At 37.7% G+C, this 8184-nt stretch overlaps 1 pseudogene; it reads left to right on the forward strand.

Annotated features, from left to right (window-relative positions):
- The first annotated feature begins 3217 nt into the window (after positions 1–3217).
- Positions 3218–3639, forward strand: LOC131757208 (N-alpha-acetyltransferase 38, NatC auxiliary subunit pseudogene; annotated as a pseudogene).
- Positions 3640–8184: the final 4545 nt, after the last annotated feature.

Below are 8184 nucleotides of genomic sequence, written 5' to 3' on the forward strand. Positions count from 1 at the left end.
ATGTAATAGGATAAAATCAGATATTGAGGATCTTCCTGTGTATTTTCATTATACACAGTTCCTTTAAAATTATAATACTTAAATATACATACCTTTTTACATTTTGTGTGTTCACAGGCACTCTGATTTATTCCTCAGGAGAAACTTACAAAATGCTCTTTGAGGACATAAAGAAATAACTACATAAATGGAGAGTAATTCAGAGGGAATCACAAATATCATAAAATTTATATTTCCCCCAAATTAATCAAGTGTTAAATGGGTCTTCAGACAACTTCCCAACAAGCTATCCTATGGACCTATATAAACTGATCTTCAAATCTACATGGAGGAGTCACAGACACTGTATTGCTAAGGCAGTTCTGAAAATGAAAGAGGCAAAATGTCCCACCAGACATCAAGATCTTTCTAAAGCTATTGTAATTTGAAGGTGATATTGATGAGAGAATTAGTAAAGGAAACATTCTGGTGAGCCAGAACAAATATAGGTGCACTTATGGAAATTTCTTATATAATTGAGGTGTCATTATGCATCAATTGGATTGATTCAAGAAGTTATTTGCGAATAATGCATGTTTCCTATAGGGAAACAATAAACTTAGATTCCTATGCCAAGCAAAGCAGAATTCACAATCCACAAAAGAAGAACTCAGAATGTCCAAAAGACATTTGAAAACATGTTTATCCTTACCTACCATCAAGGAAATAAATAATAACAAAAATAAAATCCATTTCACATGAATCAGATTGGCAAAATTTGAGAGGTTTGGTAATACTCAGTTGGGAAAGGATAAAGAAAAAACGGAAATTCTTAAATGGTGGTAGTAGGAACATAAATTAGTACAATCACTATGGAGAGCAATTCGAAATAAGCTAATAAGATTGGAAATATACAAACCCTATAAGCTAACAATTCCATATCTAATACACTATTGAGGAAACACTCCCACAAAAGAACCAGAATATATACATGAAAGATTATTTAGAACGTTGTTAGTAATAGTAAAAAATGGAAAACAAAACGTTCATCAGTTGTTTTCTTTCATTTAGAAAGCACATATATTGATCCTCCTATGTGCTGGCACTATACTGAAGGATTGGTAAATTATTTTATTCACAAAGCAATTCCATGTTCTAGGTACTATTATAATCCCTATTTTGTAGATGAGAAAACTGAGGCAGTTAAGAGAGGTTAAGTAACTTCCCGAAGATGCCACAGCAATAAATGGTATAGCTAGGTTACAAACCCAAATGGTGTGGCTCCAGAGTTTATGCTTTCTCTGAAGCACTGAGGTATGCTGTTTTTCATGCATTGGAGAATCAAATAATATATACTATAAGATAATATATATTATCAAGAACAGATCTTGAAAGGACTTCCCCGGTGGTCCAGTGGTTAAGAATCCACCTTCCAATGCAGAGGACACAGTTCGATTCCTGGTCAGGAAACTAAGATCCCACATGCTGTGGGGCAGCTAAACCCGCACACCACAGCTACTGAGCCCATGCGCCACAACTAGAGAGAAGACACACACTGCAACGAGAAAGATCCCACATGCCACAACTAAGACCCAACGTAGCCAAATATAAAAATAAATATTAAAAAGAAAAAGAACAGATCTTGAAAACTATAGTGAGGAGGGGAAAAGCAAGTTTCAGGATACTATATACACTTTGATAGCATCTGTGCAAGTTTTTAAAAGTTGTAGGCACACAATATTATATTTTTTCATTCACATATGTGTACATTCCTGTATGTGACTGGAAGAATTCATAATAAATGTATGAAGTGGCTGATTCTGGGGAGACAGGAATGGAAGTAAGACTAAGGATAGGAGACTAGAGGCTTTCAAGTTTATATTTAAAGTTGGATTAAAGAAAACCTTTAGCGCTCTGTGTGTGTGTGTGCGCGCGCGCGCGTGCGTGTGCATAAACTCCAATGTGAAGACTGGAACTCCAAGAGGTGTGGCTTATTCAAGGACACAGAAAATACCAGAACTAGAAATCAAACTCAAGGTATAGTATTACATTCTAAGTATTTTCTCTTTTTAAACTTTGCCTAACCAGATATTTGCTACATACACATAAGCTGCCCAAAAACAATTTAAAAAGGAGATTACTTACAGTGAAATATCTTTACCCCCCAATTTTCCCTATTATTATCTATTAACTCATGCACAATATTTATTGAACTACTGTTTTGTACAAGTCATTTTGTTTAGGTACTAGATGTAGGTTGACATTCTAGTGAAGTATGAACTCATGACCCCTGGTTTACAAAACCAGGGCTCCAACCACAATCAGCAAAAAGAGGTTGTAAAGCTAATGACTGTTCATTGTTTGAGCTTCTGGAAGAAAGTCTTTCTAAATCTGACAAGGAGTTATCTTTACACATCATTCTTATTCATGGTGTAATAATAATTTCAACCATTATTATTGTTATTATTCTCTGTAATTATATAATAATCATGACAGCTCATTTCTAACTCTCCAGAGAGAAGAGGAAAAAATCTATAGGGAAGATGATGAGAGAGATTAGACCAAATGGTCTTGATAAATTTTCTATTGTAATTTTAAACAAAGCCCTAGACACCATCTGACTAATTGCAGATATTTCTGGAAAGCTTGAAGGTCTCCAAATAATTAGGTTGGGAAGAGGGGGAAATCAGTTAGGAAGCTGATATCTCCCTGGACACTGCTACAAACTAGCACTGGCCTGCAGGCCTGGGTGGTGCTGGCTGTATGAGCCCATCTCGGAGGCTAATTCGGTCTCAGAAGCAATGGCGTGTCTATGCAATTTGGGAAAGCATTTTGGCCGTGAGAAGAATTTCAAAGCAAAAGTTCAAAGAGAAAAGAAAGAGGAAACTTGAAATTAAATTTAAACTGTATTTGTTATAAGCTGAACAAACAACAATTTTATGTGCACTAACCAAAATGCTCTGTCATTCTTCATCAGTAACTGTTAATTCAAATCCCTTTGCTAAAGAGTAAAGAAGTATCGGGGGACTGGTAAATCTTGATTTGCTTCATTAAGTCTGCTGAAAACAAAACAAAACAAAACTTGATAAAGGCATTTTATGACGATCTGGCTATCATTATTATTCTCATTCAACACAATCTGATACAGTGAAAGGAACATTAATAGAATTGTTTTAAAATTTAAGAAAAAGATAATGATACGCTCGCGAGATCTCAGACCACCAGACCCGGCAGGTTCTTAGGAAGTTGAAGGGCCTGGAGGAGGCCCGGGAACAAATGGCCGCAGCTGGACCAACCATGCTGCTACGAGAGGAGAATGGCTGTTGCAGCCGGCGTCAAAGCAGCTCCAGCACAGGGGACTCAGATGGGGAGCACGAGGACTCGCCAGCTACGCACGCTAGACAGCAGCTGGAGGCGCTGCTCAACAAGACTATGCGCATTCGCTTGACAGATGGGCAGACACTGGTCGGTTACTTCCCCTGCACCAACCGCGACTGCAATGTTATCCTGGGCTCGGCGCAGGAGTTCCTCAAGCCATCGGATTCCTTCTCTGGCGGGGAACCCTGTGTGCTGGGCCTGGCCATGGTACCTGGACACCACATCCACATCGTTTCTATCGAGGTGCAGAGAGAGAGCCTGGCGGGGCCTCCCTATCTCTGAACACGATCGCGCATGCATTAAATCTGTAACCGAAAAAAAAAAAAAAAAAGATAATGATAAATGTCAATGTTGGCAGCAGAAAGGCTATGTTTTAGCTGTAAGATATAAAGGGAAAAAATTATTCCTTGCCGACGGTCTTCATTTCTGTATTTAAACACTGAATTTCTTGCATAGATCCATTTCTTCCTGATGGGACTATTTCTAATAGCTTTTGCAACAACCACAGCAGAGTGACATAGGAAATCCTTGCATCACTCCAATCTCTGCCTCTGTCATCACATGGCCTTCTTTCTTCTGAGCATGTCTGTATGTCTCCAAATTTCCCTCTCTTTTAAAAACACTGGTCATTGCATTTAGGGCCCGCCCTAATCTAGGATGGCCTCATCTTAACTTGACTACATCTGTAAAGACCCTATTTCCAAGTAAGGGCACATCTGCAGGTACCAGGGATTAAGATTTGAGCATATCTTTTAAGAGAATGCAATTCAACCAATTAAAAATAGGTTAAATGCATATTTAAATTCTCTAAACATGGAAGGCAGGAACAGATGAAGGAAATGGTTTTCAGAGCAGTAGCTATCAATTCAATTTTTAAATGTAATCCTGAGGTTGCAGGGAAGGAAATCTCTCTGTATGATCATGCAGAGCAAGAACAGACGTGCAATCCCATGAATGCTGACATCCTACGTGTAAGAAAGGTAAAAAGGAGTATATGCATCCAAGTCAAGCAGCTAGGCACTAGCAGGTCATGAAATATTACACTTTAGACTCTGGAAATAAGGCAGTGCATGGCAGTGGGGAACAGGAAGGAAGTGTGTTATGCCCATTTCACAGAAAAAGAAACTGAGGACCAGAAAGTTTACATAAACTGACCAAAGTCAAGCAGCTAGGAAGTAGCAGGATTGGGATTCAAAATCTTTCAGTCTGGGCCCAGAGTTCTTAAGTTTTTCACCATTATATCCCTTCTTAAAGAAATGGTTCAATGGAAATTGTTCTAGTTCTGCATGGGAATATCATATCAGATATTCCTTGTAAGCTGATACACACAAGTGCCTTTGCCTAGACCTTCCCTGGGCAACTAATTTCCCAGGAAATCTCTTGGAAGTGCTATCATACTTGAAGTTCATTATTCCTGTTCCTGGATATTTCTTTGTACCAGAGATGAAGCTGATAAATTCCTTCAGATAATGTTGTAAATATCTGGGCACAATTCTACTTCAGACCAGACAACTTACTTGCATTTCCCCCAAAGTCCATGATCCACAGATCACTGTGCCTTGCCCAAGCTGTCCACTTCTGTTGTAAGGATTCATTGCCCTTTTCTTCCCAAGCTGTCTTTGTCACCCGCTATTTAGAATTCCAACCTACATTTTAAGTGTTACCCCCACATAGATTCATTTCCTTATCCCTCTCCACCACCCAGACTGAGTTTAATTCTCCTCTCCTGTAGCTGTTTGGGATCTACAGCAGTGGGCACTCTTACCAACCAAACATAATTCACACCTTCCTTCTTCTTAACAGAACCTGGAAATTATTCAAGTAGCCAACCCCGTCCACAAATCTAGGTACTCAGAGAAAGCTAACCCACCTCCAACTTGAAGAATGCCCTTCATTTTTGTTAAAACATCATTGTACCAGTAAGGTATTGCCAACCACAAATTTCAGTAGTTTAAAGCTATTGCAGTTTGTTAATGATCATGATTATGTGGGTTGGCTACTATAATCTTCTTGTCTATGCCAGCTCAGCTGGAGCTGGATCTAGAATGACCTCAGATGGATGGTCTTCAGCCTCAGTTGGGACCTTAGCTAAAATGGTTTGGAAAGCTGAGAGCTCTATCTCTCCTTGGGCTCTCATCCTCCAGCAGGCAAAACTAGGCTTCTTCACTTGGTGATAAAGGATTCCCTAGCAGAAAGAGAGGGCAAACCCCAATGCACAAGCATTTTCAAGCCTTTGCCTTTTTCACAATTGTTAATGCCCGTTAGCCAAAGCAAATCACAACATGGCCAATCCTCTACTCAAAAGATGGAGAGAGAGATTCTACTCCTGAAGCAGCAAAGTCACATTGCAAAGGGGTGAGCATACCTGAAAGGGAAGAGTTGCAATCAACTTTGTCAATAAGACCTGAAGTGATCACCTTATTTAAAATCACAGTTTAGCCCCACCCACCCACCCAAGCACTACTGATCCCCTTTAACCTGCTCTTGTTTCCATAGTATATGTCACATTCCAACATGCTGTGTTATTTACTTATTATGTCTATTGTTCTTCTGTCTTCTCCTTTAAAATACATGCTCCCAAGGTAGAAATCTTCGTTCACTAATTGATCTACTTAGAAGACTATCTGACACATAGTAGTGGCTCAAGATATATGATTTGAATGAAAGTGTGAAAGGCCCATCAATAACCCAAGGCCAATGGGAACCTCATATTCAGCCAGAGAAAGTATCTCATTAACATCAAAGGGAATGCAGTTAGAAAATCTCCAGCAATGGGGAGGGCCTAGGTTGGAATGGTCCCTGAAGTATCCATTAAAACTGTTCTAAGAGTTAAAATTCCATCTTAGAAAATAAATATGAGAAAATAACAGCAATAATCTGAGACTCTGGTACCAATTTGTGACAGTATTAGCCAAATAATAACTTTCTTGCCTCTTTCGAGTTAGAAGCATAAGTCAGTGGAAGAGGCCAATCAGCTCCTCCTCCACCGACTCATCAGGCCATGGCTAACAGGCAACAGAAGTGAGTTGAAAAGAGGAGCTGGAACTCAAATGAAGTTTGAAGTTTTAATTATCACATGAAATGAGACCTATATATTACTGACCAGAGAACTTGACTATCTGAAAGTAATCAGAAAAGCCATGGGGCTTCCCCCAAATTTCACCCAAGAAAAGGGGAAATATTGGCCCCACTGAACAAATTAAAATAACAGTGTGGGAGCATGGGGGGGGAAATAAAAGCTCTTAATGATCACATCCAACAAGCCATACTTGTCAAACATAATGGTTACATTGCCTTTCCAACAGTGAGAGACGCAGTTGCAAAATGCCTGATTCATTCCTTGCTCATTGGAATGCCTCCTACATGGAAGAAAGGAATGCTTATCAGAGACATGAAATAAGAGAGCTAACATTTATTGAATATATGCAAGGAACAGAAGCAGGGCAGGAATTATTTTATAAAATTTTTCCCAAATGCTATAAACTAAGTATTATTATCATCATTTTATATATGAGGAAATCAAAGCACAGAAAAATTAACATGTAGTCAGACAGGAAGTAGAAGAGCTTGGCTTGAAACTGGATTCTTGCCGACTCTAAATGCCATGCTCTTCCATTAGAAGCCACTGACTTCCACCTTGAAGCAGAATCAGATATAAATCCTCTACTCAATTAGTTTATAATCTTATAATATCAGAAGACCCTGGAGAGTGTCCATAAATCACTATCAGACAAGGTCTTAAGTGCTTTAGGAGATTCACTGGAAAGTCAGAAGAGGAAGAAATGACTTCCAGCTGAGGACCAGGGAAAACATCCCAGAAGAAATGGAATTTTAATTTCATATCATAATTATGACAGAACCAAATCTCTGGTTGGTTTTCCCTGCCTTCTTTCTTATCTTTGAGAATATTATGGGTCTTATTTACATTTTTCCAAATTTTTAAATAATCAACTAAACTGAAAGTAACTTAGACCCACTCTTCTCTCTTTTCCTTTCTAAATATATCTTCCTTTTTTTCACACACATGCACAAAATTGAAGTTTAAAAAAAAAAGAGGATAGACTCCCTACCTCCATTTCTTTGTATATATGACACATACACTCTTAAAGCAGTCTGGTCTCCCACTACTATTAGAAAAATCTAAAATCAAGTCTAAGCACCCAAATCATTATAAATTTTATTAATGTTTACATATGCTTTGACAAATATAATTATTATTTCTAGCATTTTTCTCATTCCGAATTTCTAAGTTGTTTATCATGCTAAATTGGCAATATCAATTATATCCCTCTCAAGCTAGAGAAAAGAGCAAATATGCAATAAACATCACTGTACATATCATAAACTATGAAATTCCAAGTCCTAATGTCAAAAAGGGTATAAACTTGAAACTTGAAGGTATTAAAAATTATAGAGTAGAAAAGTACTTTATTTTGCCTAAAATACATATTTAGAAGTTATAAATGACAATAATAATTTTTATAATTATACACTCTAGCATTATAAATTAATATATAAGGATAATGATACAAATTTATGTCACATCATAAATGGCTATTTGTAACTTGCATATCTTTTCATTAACCAAGAATTTCAGAGCCCACTAAGGAATAATAGACCAAAGATCTGATCCATATATCTGACCCAACATAAAATCCAAAATTCTGTTTAACCAATCTAATTCTTCTCAAAAGACTAATCTAGGTCTTAAGTTGAACCCAAACAGCAGTGAGAATCAGATGACTCCAACACTTTAACTCTACCCAATTTGGACAGTCATAAAATGTGATTTATGAATCACATAAATGAAAATTTACCTCTTCAATC

The sequence above is a fragment of the Kogia breviceps genome, chromosome 5 (genome assembly GCF_026419965.1).
Source record: "Kogia breviceps isolate mKogBre1 chromosome 5, mKogBre1 haplotype 1, whole genome shotgun sequence".
NCBI classification, from domain to species: domain Eukaryota; kingdom Metazoa; phylum Chordata; class Mammalia; order Artiodactyla; family Physeteridae; genus Kogia; species Kogia breviceps.